The following is a 22,592-nucleotide window of genomic DNA, read 5'->3' as shown; positions in this document are numbered from 1 at the left end:
GATGCTTTATCCACTGAGCCAAACCGGTTAGGGCTAAATGTTAACTTTTTAAAAAATATACTTTTTAAAATTGATTTCAGAGAGGAAGGAAGAGGGAGAGAGAGATAGAAACATCAATGATGAGAGAGAATCACTGATCAGCTGCCTCCTGTATGCCACTGTCCCCCCCTCTTCCCGCCCCCCAGGACTGAGCCCGCAACCTGGGCATGTGCCCTGATGGGAATCAACCATGACCTCCTGGTTCACAGGTTGATGTTCAACTATTGACTCACACTGGCCAGGCTAAACATTAACTTCTTTAAATTCTCACAATCACCACCTGATGAATGAAGAATTTGAGGAGGCATGAAGAAGTTAAGGGTTTGCCCATCTAACTGTAAATAGGAAAGCCAAGATTCACATCTGGGCCATCTTCTCTGAGTCTGCCCTCTTAGCCATTATGTTTTTCATATATCCAGTCTCTGAATTTCATCCCCATTTATTCACGAAGACTTTAATAGGATCCTCACACAAACAAGACAATACTTGAACATTGAGATTAGAAAGCCTTATTTCAGGCTTGATGAAGTTCAAAGTCTAACCAAGAAAGGCAGACATTAAACAAGCAATTACACTGAGATCTCTTTTGATATATTTATCTAGGTTTTTTCTCTCTTATTTTTCCATTTCCTTTGCAATTCCACCAAGCTCTGGCCATCTGATATTACCTCAGAAAATGTCTGAGGAGGCAAGATAGGAAACAAACTTGTCCACCAACATTTCTAGAAATCAAGAATATTTATGAAGAAACTCCCACAAACTGGAAGAGAGGAAGGAGATCTGTGGTCCCCAGGAGCACTGGGGCCTTAGCCCAGCTTCCCAGCAGCACTTCCAGGAAGGCAACAATACCTTTAAAAAGAAAATGGGCCCAGCCGGTGTGGTGCTGTGGCTGAGCATTGACCTATGAACCAGGAGGTCACAGTTCAATTCCCAGTCAGGGCATATGCCTGGGTTGCGGGGCTCGATCCCCAGTGTGGGGAAGGCAGGAGGCAGCCAATCAATGATTCTCTCTCATCATTGATGTTTCTCTCTCTCTCTTTCTCTCTCTCTCTCTCTCTCTCTCTCTCTCTCTCTCTTTCTCTCTCTCTCTTCCTCCCTCCCTTCCTCCTTCCCTCCCTCCCTCTTCCTTCCTCTCTGAAATCAATACAAATATATTTTTTTAAAAAGTGGTACGTGACATATCTAGATGTCTGGGAACAGAGGAAGCCTTGCAAAAGATTCCCCAGTCTGAAGGGTGGCTCAGACATTGCAGAAAGTTTCCTGTGCCCCAAGATGCAGGAATGACACCCTGTATCCGAAGAGCCATGCCGGTCAGTCAAGGCATGCAGCCTCTCAGCAGCACACTGTGTGGTCTGCCAACTGAAGACCGGGGACCTCTCTATTTCCAATCCTGGATCATTCGGTACTATAAGACTCCCAGAAGTGTGAAGCAGGCCTAAAGGTGGAGGACAGTGTAGAGATCCCAAGAAGACTGATGTTTTTTTATTTGTTTATTTTTTATCAGCTCAGAAGAATGGAGGCTCAGATTCAGAAATCAAATTTTTACAGAAAATTAAGTCCTATTTATTACGGACCTGAGTTTTTGGATTGAGACTCATACCCCAAAAGTAAATATGGTGACTGTTAACAAAACAAAAGCTATGAGAGTACACAGAGAGGAAAGCTAACCCAGGCCGGCTGGTCGGGAAGGTCTTCCCCCAAAAAGTGTTATTCACGTGGAGACCCACAGGACGGAGTAGCCCTGTAGACCCTTTCTACCTGGCCACTCTCGAAGAGGAGGGACACCTTGCCTTCTTGATAGTATTGTCAGGATGAATACTGAAATCAAAGAGAAAATACAGTTTCCTTTCCCGAAGTAATACTAAATCTGCACTTGGAACACAGAGTCTGTCTTCTTCTGGGTACTCTCTTGAGATCTTTATCCTATTCTCCATGTGGGGACGTTTAAGATCTGGGCTAATGGCAATGACCACAGGGTGTAAGGTTCCTTGTGGGTGGTCAGATGGATGAGATCAAGAGAGATCCTAACTAACACATTCATTCATTCATGTAACCAATGTCTTGTAATTGTATGTTCACACCAAGTACACTGAAAAAGCTGAATGGGTTTAAATCTAGTTGGGTGGGGAAGTTAACACATGACTATCAATTCAAATGGAAAATATACTAAATTAGTGCTATAATTAGAGGGCAGGCAGTATTCTATTTAAGCACATTCTTTCCTTTCTCTTTTTATTGAATTTATTGGGGTGACACTGGTAAACAAAATTATACACGTTTCAGGTGCACAATTCTGCAACATATCATCTGTACACTGTATTGTGTGTTCACCACCCCAAGTCAAGTCTCTGTCCATCACCATATGTCCCCCATATACCCTCTTCCACCTTCCCCACTCCAGCCCTCCCCAGCAATCACCATACTGTTGTTGTATTCATGAGTTTTCTCTCTTTTCTTTTTTGCTCAATCCCTCCAATCCCTCCACCCAGCCCCCTCTTTTCCCAATAGCTGTCAGCCTGCTCTCTATCTATGAGTCTGTCACTATTTTGCTTGTTAGTTCATTTTGTTCATTAGATTCCATATATGGCACTTGTCTTTCTCTGACTGGTTTATTTAAGCATATTCTGACTAGGGAATGGGTAAGGCTCCTGTGGGATTCCAGACAGCAAAGGAAGGATAATAGGATGATAGTGTCTGACGTGGATTGCGGACTTGAGGCAAGGTACTCCAGTTTGAAATGCAGTGAGCAAAGATGTGGAAGATACACTCTGGGATTGCTGGTAAGCTGAGTTTGATTGGAGTGAAGTACTTACTTTTTAGGAAAGAACATGGAAAAGTTAATAGGATATAACTTCTGAAAGGTCTTTAAAGAAGCTTAAAGGGAAGTAGTGGGAAGCCAAAAAGATACACAATGAAGGTGCCATGGCATAAGTGGGTATCAGGAAGGCAACCCAGGCAAAATTATGAAGAATAGATTAAAAATGACGATACAGTCCTTGATTCCTTTTCTGTAATTCTAAAATCTACTAAATGAAATGTTTTCATAAGTCTAAACTAAAGGTTTTTTAAGTTTGCAACAAACTCACTTGGTGGCAAAGATGGATTTGAACAGATGTGAGGCCATTTATGGTCACTAATATTCCTTCTTAGTGTGAACACACATGTGTTTCACTGCAAAAATTGATGGCTTGAGCTTCAGGTCTCTGAGTGTGTCAGACAATAAGCAGTGTACGAATAGTATTAACTTTCTAATGCCTAAAACTTTAGATTCTGAAACACATTTGACTCTGAGGGTTTCAAGAAAGGGTTGTTAGCTTGTTTCAAAGTTGACAATAAAGATCCCTTTAACAGAATTAGAGATTATAGAAAGAATAGTAAGATTTGCAGTTAAAGCATTTAACTTAGTTTCGAACAATGAAACTTGTTAATATAGGCTAGTCTAGCAAATGCCTTATCTACATACATGGCAAGCTGAATTATATATTATAATTTTATATAAGTTTATAGAAATTAACAATAAATTTGCTTTTATAATTTCAATTTATGTTTTAATCAGAACTATCCTGATCAATTGTTATCAAGTATACGTCTTTTAATTAACTGCTTTAATGAATAAAAAAGCACATTGTAATTAGCATATGTTCTGCAAGTAAATGCAAAAACAGAACTGTAAAAATTTTGTTTTTTTTGAAAAATTTTAAAAAGCCCTCCTCCAGAAGTCTTGTTTAGAAGATCACTTTGACTGCCAATCACTGCATAATAATTTGCTTAAGAGGCCCCCCTTTACAAATACAAATATAAATAATGCAAAAGGAAACTTTAATTCCATCCCATCTGAATCTTATGCAATTTGCATTTGAAATACAAATGATAAATTATGGGCTGCAAACTACTAGCCTTTTTAATTTTTAAGTACTCTTCCCTCTGAAATGGCACAGTATCACGACAGTGTACAATACAATAACAGTCTGTATCTACCATTCCATGAGACCGAGGTTGCTTTTTAGTTGAGGTTGCCAGGTCAAGGCTCACCTCAACCTGAATGTATCCTATCCATTTTCTAAAAGGAAACAGTCTACCTCTGAGAGAATAGGCACAGCAGGATTAGGAAAGAACAGTGCCAAGAAAACAGGGGATTTGTTAGCTGACAGGGCACTTTATATTGAAGAAAAAATAGGCATTTGTCCAGTAGCCTGTGAGAAAAATTCAACTTTTTTGCATTCTTCATTCTGGGAGAGAAAGCAAAAGTGTCCTGTTGTTCCCTAGAAACTAGTTCTGGCTTCCTGGGTATTTGCTGAACTTCCTTTGTATGGTATTAGATTGAGTTGACTCTACAATTCCTTGGGCATGCTCCCTGGATGGCAGCCTCTTTTCTTCTTCCAACAGAAGGGGTAGATGGCTGGAAGCCAGCCTGTAAAAGAGCTGGCAAGAGGCCCATGGTGCTCAGCCATAACGGGTGCACAGTTATCCTTGTATTTCCTATGTCACATCCGAAGTTCACCCTCCTCCATAAATAAATGTGACCCCACAGCAAATGCCTGATAACCCTCTGCAACAGTGGAACTCTTCAAAAATGACCTCAGCAACACTCAGAAATGGAATGCTTGGAAGAGTTCACTGGAGACTGATGTTACTTGGTAGTACTACTCTAGGAGCCCTCCTCCACTGCTTAACTGGTCCTATTCTCCAGCACTGCATCCCCCTTTGATCTTTACCCTGAAGTTTTAGTGTTTTCTCAGAGCCAATTCAATTACACAAATCTAACGTAGCCTGTGACTTGAAAACATCCCTGAAATTTGCATGTTTCCATATGGGACTAAATTTTGATGGCAATTTACGACATGCTTGTATGCTCTATAATTACCTTTATATTTGACTAGAGGCCCAGTGCACGAAATTCGTGCATGGTGGTGGGGGGGGTGTCCCTCAGGCCAGCCTGCACCCTCTCCAATCTGGGATCCCTCTCACAATCCAGGACTGCTGGCTCCCAACCGCTCACCTGCCTGCCTGCCTCATTGCCCGTAACTGCTTCTGCCTGCCAGCCTGATCACCCCCTAACCATTCCCCTGTCAGCCTGATCGACACCTAGCTGCTCCCCTGCCAGTCCGATTGATGCCTAACTGCCCTCCCTTATTGGCCTGGTCGCCACTAACTGTCCTCCTCTGCAGGCCTGGTCACCCCAACTGCCCTCCCCTGCTGGCCCGGTCACCTCTAACTTCCCTCCCTTACCAGCCTAGTCACCCCTAATTGCCCTCCCCTGCCAGCCTGGTCGACTTTAACTGTCCTCCCTGCAGACCCAGTCGCACCCAATGCCCTCCCCTGCAGGCCTGGGTCCCCCCCAACTGCCCTCCCCTGCAGGCTTGGTCCCCCACAACTGCCCTCCCCTGCAGGCCTGGTTGCCCCCAACCGCCCTCCTCTGCTGGCCTGGTCACCCCTAACTGCCTTCCCTTGCAGGCCTGGTCCCTCCCAACTGCCCTCCCCTGCCAGCCATCTTGTGGCGGTCATCTTGTGTCCATATGGGGGTGGCCATCTTTGACCACATGGGGGCGGCCATCTTGTGTGCTGGAGTGATGGTCAATTTGCATGTTACCTCTTTATTATATAGGATGTCACTTGTTTATATGGGGGACCAGATAGGTGGTCAAGACATGGAAGTAACCTAGGTGTCCATTAATAGAGAAATGGATAAAGATGTGATACACACACACACACACACACACACACACACACACACGCACTGGAATATTACTCAGCAATATAAAAGAATGAAATCTTTCCTTTTGTGACAACACAGATGAACCTAGAGGGTATTGTACTAAGTGAAATAAGTCAGACAGAAAAAGACAAATGCTGTATGACTACTTACATGTGGAATCTAAAAAAAAACACACAAATGAACAAACAAAATAAAACAGAAATAAATTCACAGAAAGAACAAACTGACAGTTGCCAGAAGCTGAGAGGGGTGGAGGGATGGGTGTGAAAGGTGAAGGGAAATAGGAGATATAAACTTCTAGCTATAAAATATATAAGTCAGGGGGATAGAATGTACAGCACAGGGGATATAGTCAACAATACTGTAATAACTTTGTATAGTGACAGATGGTTAATAGACTTATTATGGTGATGACATTGTAAGGTATGTAACTGCAGAATCACTATGTTGTATAACTGAAAGTAATATAACATTGTATGTCAACTATACTTTAAAAAATAATAAGGGAGCAAGATAAATTAAAAAAAATAAGATTTTTATATGAAATTGCCAGCATTAAAATGTTAGCAACCAATTTGGGAAAGCCAAATAAAATTTAGCTAGTATCAGATTCTGGTCCACAGGCTACCACTTTGTAGCCTCTAATCTGCCTCTTGAGAAATATTAATTCAAAACACAGGGGAAGATTGCATAAAATAATGTAACAATTTCAAAAGAAAGGAAAAATAAAGATAATGAATTCCCTTCCCCTGCTTCAACCAAGGCTATTATCCTCCACCCTAAAAAGAAATCTCATATAAGTTGTGACAGTTTCTCAAACTACAACCCTGTTGGCACGTGTTATTTTGTTGGACACATTCTAAAAATCTCGAGTTGTTATAATAGTTACTATATAAAATCGGGGGCAGATATCATGACTCAAACTTTGCATTCTTCTCTGACACATTTTATTACAACTACATGGCTCCAAAGTGGAAGTAATACCACAGACCAGTATAGAGTTACAGCTTTAACATTCAGCATTATACTGGTGACATGGCAAGCTTTCTCCATTTTGATTTTGTTTGACTTTTCCGCCTAAAAATATAAAATGAAGGGTGAAGTTGTAAATCTCTACATTAATTTTATGAACAAATCCAACATATCTAATAGTTACCTTCTTCCTGTATCTCCTCAAAGTTCATTTCCTTTTCCAATATTACTGAATAATTGTGAATGACTATTAAACAAACGGTTGTAAGATTGAAAAATAATTGAGCAAAAAAGGCAACAAAAATAGAATGTCTGTATCACGCTAACACTGGAAGATTCCCTGGAAACTTTAATTTGTCAAAGCAGAAATAATATATATTTATCTATGACAGAAAATGAAAGTGGTGTGTGAGGGATAAGTTTAAACATAGTAGTTACCTACTGGGCAGAGAAAGAATAACATATTAGTAAAAAGTAAAATATTCATTACTATTGTTTTCATCATCAAAATTATATTGATTATCATATGGCTTATAAATTCTTTTAACAACAGAGACATAATTTTGAAGAAATTTTAAAACATCAATAGAAATGGTTGAATTGTAGCTAGCAGCTTTTATCATATGATGGATATCAGCCATTTTAATGCAGACAAGATAATTTCCAATTTCCAATACATCTGATAAAACTATGCTAATGATTCACAATCTTTCCAATGTTAAACTTCTCAAATAACTGTTCAGTAGGATAAAAATACATTGAGAGTAAAGAAGAATCAAGACTGAAAATTAAAAGATGCTACTATAATGCAAGCAATGCAAGAAATATGTTTGTGTCCCTTCCATATCAATAAGAAAATTTCCAAAAGAAAGTTCTAGTGCTGACATTCTAGGAACTTCTGACTTCCTCAAACACTAAGAAATATCCTATCTAATAAAAGGGTAATATGCAAATTAACCATCACCCTGTCACAAAGATGGTGGCACTCATAGCCACAAGATGGCGGCACCCAGTCCCCTCAGCCCCGCTGGAGTCCCACAGTCCTTGGGGGGGTGGCCGCTGACAGCAGGCAGCATGAGCGGCCTGGTGGAATGCTTGTTTCGTCACCACGGCGACGAGGCAAGCTTCCACCCTGGCCACAGAGGGCCTTTGGGCTGTGGAGAGCCTCTGGGCAGCAGGCATGGAGTGGCCAGGCCCTGCAGAGAGCTACTGGTGCATGGATTCATGCGCAGTGCTACTAGTAAAGAAATTAGATGGCTAAGAAGTAGCAACTGAATTCTGAACTAAGTCTTAAACTTTTCTCTGATATTCAAGACGAGGCAAGTATTTGTCCCTTAAATATTATTGCAAAAAAGTTCAGTCAATGGACTCTCCTGGAAGTCAGAGCCAGTGCTTTTATGAGAATCAAGAACTGCCACCACCAGCATTTCCTTCGCAAAAGAACATTGAAATAGTGTTCCTTGCAGGCTAAGTGAACAAAATAAACTGATGAACAAAATAGATCCAGAGACTCAGAAGCATGGAACAGACTGACAAATCTCAGTGGGAAGGCAGGTGGCGGTGGGGGAAGGGTAGGAGATTAACCAAAGAATTTATATTTATATATGCATAACCCATAGTGTGCTGAAGGCCTGGGGCAGAGGATGGGGTGGGGATGGGGGGCTCTGGTGCTGGATGGAGAGGATCAATGGGGGAAAAAGAGGACATCTGCAATACTTTCAACAATAAAGATAAATTTAAAAAAAAGACAGGAAGAAAATATTTTTAAAAAGAGAATAAAAATTAGTCATTAAATTATTAAAAGTTATTTACATTCTCTTTAAGCAATTCTGAAAAGCCATACTAAGTAGAAAAATGCTTTTTTGATAACAGTTAAGAAGGATATATCAGTCTAATCCAACTAAACTTCCCATGTTGCTTTGAATATTTGCCTATCTTTTCTTAATAGGAATCAGAGTATAAATAAAAGTAGGTTAACATTTGTATGCGTTATTAACTTGTATATGTTAATAATAATCTATACTTATGGCGAACTCTGTTTCATACAAATAATGTAGGCAAATGAAATTTTGTATAAATATACACACGTATATTTATATATAAAATATCTCTATAGATAGAATAACTTCTATTAATAAATTTATATATATGTATATAAATTTATTATATATGTATATATATATATGTACATACATATATATATACATACAAACACCTACATACAGAATAAGATACAGTATAATAATTTAAGTGGTTGGTTGTTAACAAAAGGCAAGTGTTTGGTAATTTTTAATATGAAAAACAACTTGTAAACCTTGAACAAGACCGAGTGACAAAGTATGACAGCATATGCAACTTGGCACTGGGCATGTTTTAGCAAATTCTCTGCTGCATTCTGGGTTTGGGCCTGGCCCCCTCAGTCACATCCTTCATTCCGCACTCCCTACTTCACCAGTGGAAGAATGTCCCTTCTCCGATCCCAGAAACCTCACACAGTGATGACCTCCTCTAACTCTTAATGGGGTCAAGACTTGGGTGAGATATTTCAAGGTTGGGCCAAAATTTTAATAGTTTAGATAAATAGATTAACTCAACATCTAAAAATAAGCCTGACAAAAGGCTCAAGGAGTAAAGATATTTTAAAAAGCAATTGAAAGTTTTCTTAATTAAAATTTTGATGGTGTCTCCTTTATCTTTTTCTTCACCTGCCAGTAAACTCAGAATGTCCAGCTGGCATGTTCTACTGAAGACATGGTGAATGGGGCAGCAATTACCACCTGTTGTTCCCTTGAACTTCCTACGGTTATAGTTAGTTCCTGCTATTTCACATCACATCACACAGGCTTCAAGCCAGAACAACATTGCCACTAGGCTACACCAGTTTCTCTCTCTTGCTTACTCACCATCATTTCTCCATCTTAACTCTAGTGAATTCCTTTAGGCCTGTAGCTAACTAAAGTCCCTGTCCTATGTCACTAGTTCCTTGATGTTTCAAATGCTACATTGGAGGGTTTGATATCATCTTTTCCATCACTAAGGCTTCTTTATCAACAGATTCATGCTAAACTCACAAGATAATAGCATGATAAGAACACCCAGAAGTTTTCTTGGCATGTGGAACTATGAAAACAATCGTGTCACATTATTACTATTACCATCATCATTATTATTATAACTACTAGAGGCCTGGTGCATGAAATTCGTGCACAGGGGTGTGTGTCCCTCAGCCCAGCCTGCACCCTCTCCAATCTGGGACCCCTCAAAGGATGTCCAACTGCCCGTTTAGGCATGATCCTACTGGACTGCTGGCTCCCAACTGCTCGCCTGCCTGCCTTCTGATTGCCCCTAACCACTTCTGCCTGCCAGCCTGATCACCCCCTAACCACTCCCCTGCCAGCCTGATTGATGCCTAACTGCTCCCCTGCAGGCTTAGTCACCCCTAACTGCCCTCTCCTGCAGGCCTGGTCACCCCTAACTGCCCTCTCCTGCAGGCCTGGTCACCCCTAACTGCCCTCCCCTGCTGGCCTGGTCATCCCTAACTGCCCTCCCTTAGAGGCCTGGTCCCCCCAACTGCTCTCCCCTGCAGGCCTGGGTCCCCCCCAACTGCCCTTCCCTGCAGGCCCAGTCGCCCCCAACTTCCCTCCTCTGCCAGCCTGGTCACCCCTAACTGCCCTCCCCTGCAGGCTTGATCGCCCCCAACTGCCCTCCCTTGCAGGCCTGGTCCCTCCCAACTGCCCTCCCCTGCTGGCCATCTTGTAGCGGCCATCTTGTGTCCACATGGGGGCAGCCATCTTGTGTGTTGGAGTGATGGTCAATTTGCATATTACTCTTTTATTAGATAGGATTATTTTTTGTGGGGGTTAAATCATTCAAAAGTTTATTTGTGCTAGAAAGAATTTCTCTTAACATCAACATTTCTCAAATGAAATTTAACTGAATTCTGAGAGATGAGAAAGCTTCCTGCTTCCTTCAAAGTTGCTACAGAATTGCATTGGAAGTAAGATCTTGCAACCAACATCCTTTCCCTACAAAGCCAGTCCTGTTTGCCACTTGTGATTTACAGGCTGTGTCTGCTCTGAGGAGCTGCTGGACACATTAGTGTGGCTATGCTTATGAAAGGACGCTGCTGTCTGGCATAAATGACTTTCCAGAGACCCATCTCATTCAGAACCGCAGGAACTGTTCTCCCTAAACACGATCTGTCAGTGCATAAGCCATTATTTCACCCATTCTGAAGGGAAGGATCAAAAATATGGTCTTGCAGTCTAGTCCCTTCTGCAAACCTTGATGCACCATTAAAAATCTGCCGTCTCATATTTATTTGATTTCTATTTGGTTAATCCACTTCATTAACATTTTTGTTGCAACTATAATTCTGCTTTTGGGAACGATGGAAAAAGAATGGTGGTAATTATGTTGGATTTTGTTCATGTAAATTACTTATACATTGCTGTAATTCCTATTTCCAATATGCTCATTATTCATAGATATTACCAACAATATAGTATGTTCAATTTTTTTGGTCCACTTCACATACAGCTTTTAATATATTTATCTAAAGGCTTACTTTATCTTCCTAATATAATATTGAAAGTCATCAATCCCAGATCTATCTTTCTCTCCACATTTTATAATATGCTTCATTTGTAAGAATTAATGCAAATCATAGCTCTACATTATATGGGTTAATAAATGTAAGACTCATGTTTTAATTCAAGAGAAAATAACATGCTTAACTATATGATAAAAAGAACAAAATCATTTGTATAATTTTGTGTTTGAGAGATCATTAATGTATCAAGGTATTCTTTAAATTATTTAGAAAATATTTTACAGAGAGCAGCACTTGTAAAAATTCAAACAAAAGAAATATAGTAAAAGAATAATATTAAATAATATTTCACCTGAAGCCTTTCATTCCACTCTTTTAAAAAAAATATGTGAAATGGTGCACATTATCCTGAAAAGACTGTAAGGTATATATCCAGATATATGAATCATAAAAAAAAGTCAAGAAAGAGAATATTGCAGTTGATATAAGCAAAAGTGTGGGCAAATGAAATCTTTCTTTTACTTTATAAAATAGAATTAATAGTTATTTTATTATGAAGATTATTGCATTAAAAACACTGAAAGAAAATCTAATAGTTATTTAAACTGGTTGGCATCATTCTCCAGAATGCCTTGTCAGACATGCTTATGACTGGATTTGGGTTTTAGTCTACTGCATTCGCAGTCAGTAAAAGAATTTTCAGTTAAGGGCTCAAATCTCAGGCTTTCTATTATTTTGTTATAGAAAGTGCTTACAAGTTGTTGGGTGGAGCAAAATCTTCACTTTTACTTCCAAATATTTTGTATGAAAGTTTACCACACTGGGTTAGTATACTTACAGGTTTACTTAAATAATCTTTTGCATTAGACAGAAATGCACAAGGTTTAAAATCATGTAAAATAGATAGAATTTATTTCTCAACCTTTCCAAAATCCTCTTTTCCCTTTTCTTCTTGATGAGCTCAGTTATACAACCAATTTACAACACTGAATTTCAAGGGAAATATCGTCTACACATCAACAATTGTTTTCAAAGATCATTTATTTTTTAAAATTGACCCACATTAGGACAAATTTACAAATGTTCCTGGGCTCAATTCAATATGCCAGCTCTTCATGCTTTGAAGTGTGATAGAGAACACTCCGTGGAGAACTCTAATTATAAAATATAACAAGAACGTTTGCAATTTTTAACAAGCTTGCTGTTTCCATGCCAACTTCTTCTGAATCTGGAAAGCATTAAAATAATTTTCTCACAACTTATTTCTTTCCATTGTGTTATGTCAATTCCCTTTTCACAGGCAATACATTCAGTACCAAATGAGTAGGGTATTCATTAGGGCTAGAGAAAGGCAAGGGTTAAGTAAATAAGAACATCAAATTAATATCCAAGCCTAAATGCTTTAGCAGAGCCAAAGAATCTGTTTAATCATTCAAGTCAACAAAGGTTAAGATAATAAAATAAACTTCTAAATGCTTTCCTCTCTGGAACTTAATCCGTCTTGCTGAAGATGTTTTTAAGATGCTATCAGTTTTGTGTAGTCCCAGCTGTTATGAAAATTTACTCGAATACACTGGGAAGAGAAAAGAATTTTATGAAAATAGTTAAACAGAGCTCCTGGGTGGCTTATTGAAACTGTGAGAGCCTAGGACTCATTTAAAACCAGCTGTCCGCTGATGATGTTGAGACTAATAATTACTAAATCTCTTCTTTATCAGGGCTCTGTGTTGTTTGGCAAGGTGATGGAAACCAACTGATTAGATTAATATATAGTCAAAAGATAACTTCAGGATGTTTGTTCATTTTATTGCCTAAGTTTGATGAGTAATTTTTCTTTGTTGTTGTTAATCCTCATTGAGGATATTTTTCCACTGATTTTTAGAGAGAGTGGAAGTGAGGAGGAGAAACAGAGAGAGAAATATCAATGTGACAGAGACACATCAGTTGGTTGCCTCCTGCAGGCACTGATCAGGGCCAGGGATCGAGCCTGCAACTAAGATACGTGCCCTTGACTGGAATTGAAACTGGGACCCTTCAGTCCAAGGGCTGATATTTTATCACTGAGTCAAACCAGCTAGGGCTCGATTAGTAAATTTGCCACAACTTCAGAACAACATAATACCCTAATTTAAAAACAAAAACAAAACAACAGTATCATACATTAAAATAGTTTTGCTTATTTTTGAGGCTACATTTTTACATCACTAAGATACAGAAAAAGAAAATGAGCCATTAACACAAAGCCCTGGGTGAAAGTATGACTCCAATGCTGTGGCTCATGATGAGGGCAGAGGTCCTTATGAACTGGGCAAGCAACAAACCCTCGTTAGTAATGAAAAAAAATAGTGGTGACAGCAGTGGGTGCCGACAACCATGGGGAAATCCTCAAAAGCCTTTTATACTTGACATTCAGGTTCTGTTATTGATCAATAAAAGTAACTCAATCCTTTGAAGAGAGGCTCAACTAAAAGCAAAACCAACAAAATATCTTGCAAAACATGTAAAAGCAGCATTATGAAAAGCAGAAAATAGATTGCCTTCATCTGGTTATCTTAAGAAAAAAATCACTAATAGCAAATATGCCAGGATCTTGATTTATACAATTTTCAAACTGGTGCCATCATACTGAGAAGAAGCACGACTGTATTATAACAAGGTAACTGGGCTTACTTATGTCCCTCAGCTAAGGGTCAGCATTGCCCTTCCTCCCTAGAACCTGTCTAGGTATTACTCTGGAGCATTCATTCATTCGTTTTTAGTAGGGTTGACAGTGTATGGGTTTTAAAGACTGAGATTATCATGATTGCAAAGGAAAAAGATGCACCTGTTTGCATTTGTGTTCCCCAGCTTTGCCATCTGATTCACAGAGGCACGGAATCTTAAAGTTGAAAAGGTTCTAGCCGCCTATGACAGCAGCATGGCATTGTGGAAAGAGAGCAGATCTTGAAATCTGGGTTTGAGTTCCAGCATTGTCTTTTGGTAGATGTGTGTGAAAGAATATGGACAACACTTGTTTGAGCTCAATCCTCATCAGAAAAATAAAAGTCATATTAATATTTGTGCTACTAACTCACAGAGTTATGTTGGAGAGTAAATGAGAGAATATATAAAAATTGTAATCTGTGCCCTGGCCAGTATGGCTGAGTTGGTTGGAGCATCATCCCGTACACAGAAGGTTTGCAGGTTCGATTCCAAGTCAGGGCACATACCTAGGTTATGGGTTCAATCCCTGGTTGGGGAATGTATGGCAAGGCAACCCATCGATGTTTCTCTCTCACATCGATGTTTCTTTTGGTCTCTGTCTCTCTCTCTCCCTTCCCCTCTCTCTCCAAAAAAAAAAAAAAAAAAATGTAATCTGTAAATTCCTAGGTTCAAATCCTGACTGTGCCACTGACTGGCACTGCTATCTTGAAAAAAACTATTTAAACTTCTAAATCTTGATTTCCTCATCTATTAAATGGAAATCATAAAAGTAAGTATTTCATAAGGCTACTGAAATAAGACTTCATAGAATATTTGACATACTTTCAGAAGAAATCAATAGCCTTCCTGGTGTGGCTCAGTTGGCTGGGCATTGTTTCGTATGCCAAAAGGTTACTGGTTCAATTCCTGGTAGGGGGTGTGCAGGAGGCAGCCCATGCATGTTACACTCTCACATTGATGTTTCTCTCTTCTCCCTTCCTCTCTCTCTAAAAATCAATAAAGTACACTTTTAAAAATAAATCAATTAAGTTATTTATCATTACTATTGTTATCATTTAAGTCATAGATACTTTTGTACTGCTTCACATTGAGGTTGATGACTATAATGACTACCTTATTGTAGGGAAGCAGCCTAATCCACTGGGAACAGCACAAACTAGAGGCTGAGAGAGCTGAGTTTGAATCCCACTTCTACCACTTACAAGTCATGAGAACTTGGTCAAGTTACTTTACTCCAGATTCCTCATGTGAAATATGGAGAGAATAATCAGCTATGACCTGATGAGAACTTACTATACATTTTTTTCATGTTATTTTATTTCATTCTTATCATAACCATAGAGAACAGATAGTGATAGAGTTAGAATTTTATCCCTGTCCAGCCTGAACCCAGTCCATAAGGATATAATAATTTCACTGTACCATAATCACTTTTCCTGTTTTTCTTCCCTGATATCCTACCTTGCTGAACTGAATACGGTTGAGAGATGACGTGGGAAACTTACCTAGAAAGATGTTCAGCAAATTGTAGTACTCTGAGTAATTAGCAGTTATAATTATTATGTGAGGTATTATTTCCTAGTCCAATGTGCATTCAGTCTAGGAATGCTCCTACAACTTTCTTCCAATCCTGCTTGAATACAGGGCAAACCATAGCCTCAAAACTCTGTCATACAAACCTATGAAGATGAAATAAATAAAAAATGAGTATGGGCATGGTGACTGACAGCACAGAAAAAGCACCACACTGATATAGTCTAAAGGCATAACTGCTAAAGCACAGTGTTTCACTGCAAAATGAACTGAAGATTAATGGCAAATCCGCAATGACATCTCACCAAGAAGCAAGGAGGGAAGTGCAATTCTAATGTCAGGATGCATTCATATGTGGAAATCTAACATTCAGTGTCTTGTAGAATAAAACCAAATGCTATCTATGGTTGTTATATTATACCTAAAATTGTAAGCTCAAAATTGGTGCAATGAATACTGACAGAAAGCTCATGCCAAAAAAGTCTGCCCACACGTTTCTGCACTAAATCATATGCCAACAACAGTATTCAAAGACAGTCAACTTTCCTACCATTTACCTTGTAACTTCTTACAATCTTTCACTTTCACTACTTAACAAAATGCACTCCCTTAAAATTCCCATAATTCCAGAATACCAAATCCAAAAGCTTTTTATAGATCTCATCCCTGTGGTTTTCTTTTTATTAAGAACATTTTGTGTGTCTCCCCCCACCTCCCCCCCCTTTAAGTAGTTCTTCCTTTAGTGCTCCAACGTGGCAGGGTTCTGGTTTCTTGTTCAGTGCTTACTCTCTTTTGCGGATGCCCTTCCTTGTCCCACCCCTTAAATGTGGATATTCCTAAAGTGGTTCTTGCTTCACTCTTTCACCCTACAGTTTCAATGCTCACTGTGGGACAGTTCACCTATGTAACCTTTATGTCCAGGTATGACACCACCTTAGATCTCTAATGTTATTTTTCCAACTGTTTGCTACATTACTCAAGTAAAATAATCTAGCCGAAACCGGTTTGGCTCAGTGGATAGAGCGTCGGCCAGTGGACTGAAGGGGTCCCGGGTTCGATTCCGGTCAAGGGCATGTACCTTGGTTGCGGGCACATCCCCAGTGGGGGGTGTGCAGGAGGCAGCTAATCGATGTTTCTCTCTCATCGATGTTTCTAGCTCTCTATCCCTCTCCCTCCCTCTCTGTAAAATATCAATAAAATATATTTTTTTTTAAAAGTAAAATAATCTAGAAAGATTATAAATTCAACAAAACTAAAATTCAACTTGTTTATCCTCTGACTTTCCTCTGGTCAAATTTATCAAGCAGAGCCAGAAAACTTCAGACCTACATTTATCTTGTTTTTCAACTAGCCCTTAAATCCAATTAGCTCCAAGACTTGTACAGAATTTTCACCTCAGTATCCTGAAATTTTACTCCCTGACTGCTGCTTCTATTACAGAATAGTAAGAAGCTAGGAAAATTCCAGGACAAGTGGAATAAGGAAGCTGAGGCAGATAAACAGCAGTTTGCAGCCACCTAGTAAATTCTATCTTCCCTAAACCAAGCATACTAAGGAGTAAATGGTTTGCACATCTCCTCAACCAGAGAGTAAATAACTTAAATCACCCTACTCAAGGAGACAAATAACAGAAATCCAATTAGTTCCATTTGCCAACCACATCTAAGGACAGGCAAATTGAGAATAAATCTCATTTTGGTACATCAGCATAAAGCTGATGAATATTCTATTGATTCTCCCCTAAGACCTCACCTAAACACCTAGCCTTTAAAACCCCTGAAAATGAAGGTGCTAGTGCACTCTCCCTCCAGGGAGCACACCTGTGCCATTTCTATCCCTGTATCCTTCCCCACCGGCATGCATCTCCTGAACCCCAAGGGACACCAAGGGACCCCACGAGACTTGTAACCAAGGGAGCAATGGGCAGCGGCAGCTCATCCTGCCTAACCCCCTGAATTTGTCTCCAAGGCCCCCTTTCTTCTGCTTTCCCAGTGAACCAAGGCAGCCCAGCCCAGGCTCTCCTGTAGCTTCTTCTATGCCGTTTTTTGTTTCACGGTCCTAAGTGGGGTTTTTGTTTTTTGGGTTTTGTTTGTTTGTTTGTTTTGCTGTGGTTAATAAATTCTTGCTGTCTCTTGACTGAAATCTTTTCTTTAAGAAGACATGATCTGAGGTCTCCTTCTCCTGCTTGTAACACTTCTTTTTTTTTTTAACCTCAACCTGGCCACAATTCTACCCAGGGCCATAGACTTTGGATATAGATCAAATTTATCTTTTACCTTCTGCTTCAATATTTCTCTCTTACCAATTTCTCCACTCATTGTGTCATCTCTGGTTTTCCCTCTTTATCTGCCCAGGTTTTTGGTTGGCATTTAGGGTAAACCCTATTGGTAAGATGACCCAACTTTCCTTTTCAATTCCATTCTCCTCAGCTCACTTGCATCTTAGACCTAACTATGTGACAGGATCTGGCCCTAGAGACATGAGAAGAAACATACTATAAAATTCACGAGAAAATTTTTGTTTTCGTGATATGGACTCTATTTCCTGTATTTTCCCTGCTGATAATAGATATACATGTGATGGTTGGATTTAAAGTGGCCTTCTTGCAATTATGACTGAAAGGCCAAGAGATTCCCAGAGACTTCCATAATAGCATCATTGAATTATATAAATAACACCAACTGCCTTCTCTGAACCTCTAATTACATGAGAAAAATAAACTCATGTCCTAATTCCCATAGAAAACATGGCGCTTTCTCCAACATTTTGGTGACTCCTTTAGAATTTCATCTTGGTGAACCAATTTAGTCTTTCCCACTGCTCAGCTTCTCATTCAGACACTACTTTCTGCTCAGTACAGCCCCTTACTTCCAATGATACCTGATGTTCCAGACTGAGCCAGCCCATCCCCTCTGCTCCTCTTCCCCTGAGGACTGGACATTATCTTTACAGCCCAGATTCTTAAGACCTTGTCCTGATGACTGACATAGTGTCCTGGTCTACTCGGTCTTCCTGCTTTCAGTCTCTTCCAGTTCCTTTCTGTACTGGACACTATCACCCATGTGGACAAAAAAAGGGGTTCTGTGATAAACGTGCCAAGTCCAGTGACCAAAAGTAATCACACAGTGTGATCTGATCATAAATTCCTAACTGGGCAGATCATAGTGGATATGGACACCCCAGGCATATAAAAGGTTTATCTTTGCTTTAAGCAAGCCCTGTCCATTGTTCTTATGCATCTAGGTTAACACACCTGTGAAATGTCTTTTAAAGACCCTCAGAGATTCATCAGACTGTTCCATGCTTCTCAGAAGAAGGGTGTGTGTGAAGAGATTAACCAAATAACTTACATGCATATATGCATAACCCATGGACACAGACAATAGTGTGGTGAAGGCCTGTGGGGGGTGGACAGGATGGGGGTAGAGGGGACAGTGAGGGAGAATGGGGGAGGACATCTGTAATACTTTCAACAATAAAGATACATTAAAAAAAAAAAAAAGAGCCCAGCTGGTGTGGCTCAGTGGTTGAGCATCATGAATCAGGAGATCATTGTTCAATTCCCAGTCAGGGAACATGCCCAGGTTGCAGGCTAGATCCCCAGTGGAGGGCATGCAGGAGGCAGCCGATCAATGAGTCTTTCATCATTGATGTTTCTATCTCCCTTCCTCTCTCTGAAATCAATAAAAACATATTAAAAAGACCATTCAGAGGCATAGTCACATTCCAGGAAGCACATAATCTTATTAACTGTCCTGTAATTCAATCATAGAGATTCCTTTCTCTGTCCTTGCTTTTCCTACCTTCATCTAATCTTCCTAATGTCCCCTCCTTAGTTCCAAATGTGTAAAGGGAACTGCAAAGCTATCATTCTGTGAAGCATTTGAGAACTTGCTTCTTGGTATATTGTCAGTTCGGCTCAAATAAACTCTACAGGTTTGGATATTTCTTACATCAACAAACAAAAAGATTTTCCTAAAGAACATATAGTAATAACACCAAAGAGTCTGGTGGTAATATGCATCAAATGATGTAATAAAAAAATCTTCAATGGTTCCCTGTTGCCTACCACATTAGATATTCAAAATGCTCCATAGTATAACATCTATAAAAATGTCAGCCTTATATGATACAATTTTTCTATATTTAACCTATTTCCTTGGTAAATGGAATATTATTGTTCTTTAAATGAATTTTGTTATTTCTTACTTGTATAGCATTGTTCGTACTATTTCTTCTTCCTGGGATGTGTAATGTCTTGCTCTTAATCTTATCTTCTAAAGATTACCATTCCTAGCTCCAGTGACAACTCTCCCATAGTCTCCCATTAATATTTAAAATAGAAGAAGGTTCCTTTTCTATCATCTTGTGGTGTAGCTATTTAAGATATATAACATACAACCACATAGTTTTCTTATTCAGGCACCCATGAGATTATCAGATCCGTAAGAGAAGTAATGATGTAATAATATTTTATTCTAACATTCAACAAATATTTATCAAGTCCTCACTGTTCTAGGTGATGGTGGGTGGCATGAACAAGATGGACCAGCTACTTGGAGTTTATGTTTCAAGGAGGGGCAGGTTTTACAGATAACAAGAAAATAAATAAATAAGCAAATAGGATAATATCAGATTTAGATTGGATAATTACAGAAGTTCTCCCAGTGGAGGTATTTGAAAGGAAGTCTCAATGATAAGAAGAATCCAATCACAAAAAGACCAGAGGAAAGCAAGTGGAAAATCACCCTGGAGTTAGGAGTGAGTGTGGTGTATTTGAAGGTCACATGGAAGAGAGTGGGGCTGGAGCACAGTGTGTGGAGGGAGGACTAGTATAGGTGAGGTTATAGAGGTAGCCAAGGGCCTAATCTTGAAGGCCTGTGAAGGCCAACCAAAGTGGTTTGGATTTCATCCTAAGGTTTAAAACAGGGAGCAACATGATCTAACTTACAGGTAAAATGATCTCTCTGGCTGCTGTGTAGAAAATGGATTGCACCAGCTTAAAAGTGGAAGCAAGATTAATTGGAAGACTACCACAGTGGCAGTAGAAGAGAGAAAAGTTGACACATTGATAGTCTCTGTAGTATTAAGCATGGTATCTTGAACATGGTAGATACTCAAACATCTTATTAAATATGTGTCCAGATACTTTCACCTCCTTAATGCTATATTATCTTTTTCTTGCTTTGATTCACATATTATACCTTAACATATTCCTGTTTCACACTTGGGAAAGAGAAAATAAAAGAACGTCATATTCAAGGAAACAGTATAGATCCTATAAGGGAACATCAGCTAACAAAGAACTGAAATGATGGAGGATCTTATTGTTAAGTTAATTATGGAAAGAAATAAATTACTTGAAACAAATGGTAAAAAGTAGAATTCAAATCTTTGATAGGATAAAAATAGTTAGCATAGTCAAATACAAAGATTTATATTTTTAAAAAAGAGAGTCTCTATCAGCATCAGCCTGAATACCATGCTTTTAGAAATTGTGGGTAAAGTTAATATCATTAAATTGAAGACTTTTCCAGTTCTAACTTACTTTGATTTACCTGGAAATATAAAACATTCATTCTCTTATCTTGATAAAATAAATTTCCTAATAAGTAGCTAATACTAGTTTACTTGAAAGAAATATTTATAGAATTCTAAGAGCACTGAAAATGACCTGCCATGTCTCTAAGTTAAGAATCTGAGAAAAGTTAAGCAATCTGGTAGGTCCTCATTCTCTTTTTCATATACTTCCCAGAACATTTAGCTTTCTACCCATGAAAATTTGTCCTGCATTATTAATTCAATCTAAATTGCTTCAATACAAAGCAAAATCGAGGAGAAAATGGGATCACTTTTTGCCACTTTCCACCTGAAATGCTGAATGGCTCCTGAATCGTGTGAAACTTGGCCCCAGTCAGTGTGAAAACTGGCTGAAATCTGTACGAAAGGCAGTCTGGGTTCGTCAAAGTAGTTCATGAACTTTGGCCAAACTTCCAAGAAACCTGGTCCAAGTCTTAGTTTGCACTGCAACATGAAACCAGGTGAATTTCACATGGTTTCAGGTTTCATCCTAAAAATTTGGCTTAGCTTTATAATCAATCATCACTTTTTAAAACGATGAAAGCCAACACACCTTTTTTAAAAGGAGGGCTGCATGCATACTGATGACAGCTAAGCTGTGAACCACCCCTTCACTTCCTTTGCCAAAAGAAGATTTCTCAGAATGGAAACAGTCTCCCCCTTACCTGCAAAAGGCAAGTTGAGTGATTTTGGTATTGCGTGTAGAAAGAAATGATACTCAATACATGGAGACATGCCATGTGAAATAATCACCACGTACCGAGCAAGTGGCTATACTCTAATCATTTAAGGTTATGAGAATTTTATCCCATTCATATCCATGACATATATCATAATGTTTAATCTCCTTGACCATAAAATAAGCTTTTACCTTGAAGCTAGTCATCAGCTAGAATAACTGCCATGAGAAACGAAACGTTCTGAGGCATAATCATTTCTGTATGAAGAATGGCTGAAGAATAGCAAGGAACGTAAATCATAGCATAACTTTCACCTAGTTTAATAAACATGAGGAGCTAAGATACAAACTTTTCAGACTTGCACTGACTACATCGTTTGCAATAAAACCTCGGCTGTAGTATACATGAATTCAATAATCATGCACAGAGACAAACACATCCTACACAATTGTGTTTTCAACCTGAAAGTTTTAAATGTGCTTTTCCACTGTAAAATAAAAAGGGTCTCTTCAACTGAATACTTGCTTTTGTGTGTAGTGACATGAGAAAATCTAGAGGTATGTCTGAACGGAGCCACTACATCATTGGAACAGTATGTCTGAACATTGGGGTAATAAGGCACAGATGTGGAGCAGAGGACTTGGCACTACCAAGGTAACAACAAAGCATTCACCATTGTGTTATAGTGGGTAAAAGAGCCACATCTGAGAAAAAGAAAAGGATGCCCCTCCTCCCTGGAATGCTAAATTACATTACACCTTTTATTTTCTCAAACATCTATAACAAATAACAAATTCAAATAAGTATTATTCAAACA

The 22,592-nt window shown here is 39.1% G+C and overlaps 1 protein-coding gene across 1 annotated transcript in view; it reads right to left on the bottom strand.

The window, feature by feature from the left end:
* COL25A1 (collagen type XXV alpha 1 chain) overlaps positions 1 to 22,592 on the bottom strand; it is a 513,960-nt gene that overhangs the window by 140,520 nt on the left and 350,848 nt on the right. The window lies entirely within an intron of this gene.

This window comes from Plecotus auritus (assembly GCF_963455305.1).
Source record: "Plecotus auritus genome assembly, chromosome: 1".
In the NCBI taxonomy this organism is placed as follows: Eukaryota; Metazoa; Chordata; class Mammalia; order Chiroptera; family Vespertilionidae; genus Plecotus; species Plecotus auritus.
Note: the sequence above shows the minus strand (reverse complement) of the source record. Positions and strands in the feature narration are given on the sequence as shown.